The sequence below is a fragment of the Eimeria tenella genome, genomic scaffold (genome assembly GCF_000499545.2).
Source record: "Eimeria tenella Houghton genomic scaffold, Eth_scaff2404, whole genome shotgun sequence".
Lineage (NCBI taxonomy): Eukaryota > Apicomplexa > Conoidasida > Eucoccidiorida > Eimeriidae > Eimeria > Eimeria tenella.
Genome location: NW_013542267.1, coordinates 1,346 through 1,594, shown reverse-complemented (window position 1 = coordinate 1,594; position 249 = coordinate 1,346). Strand labels below are relative to the sequence as shown.

At 63.9% G+C, this 249-nt stretch overlaps 1 protein-coding gene across 1 annotated transcript in view; it reads right to left on the bottom strand.

Moving 5' to 3' along the window:
- ETH_00036420 (zinc finger (C3HC4 RING finger) protein, putative) overlaps positions 1-249 on the bottom strand; it is a gene marked incomplete at both ends in the record, with an annotated part of 2,863 nt that overhangs the window by 1,517 nt on the left and 1,097 nt on the right. The gene's annotated exons all lie outside the window — the stretch shown is intronic.

Below are 249 nucleotides of genomic sequence, written 5' to 3'. Positions count from 1 at the left end.
GGCGGGTCTCTAAGGAGACAGTCTGGTGTTTCCTGAGCAGCAGCAGCAGCAGCTGCTGCTGCTGCTGCTGCTGGGCTCAGCAGACTGTAAACAGGAGTGAGCTGCTGCAGCTGCTGCGGGGAATTCCTCGGGGCCGCCCGAGCAGCGAGAGGCTGGTAGGCTGGTGCTGCAGCAGCACCAGCTGCAGCAGCAGATGCAGCACCAGCTGCAGCAGCACCCGCAGCAGCAAACGAGAAGCTGAGCCTCTCC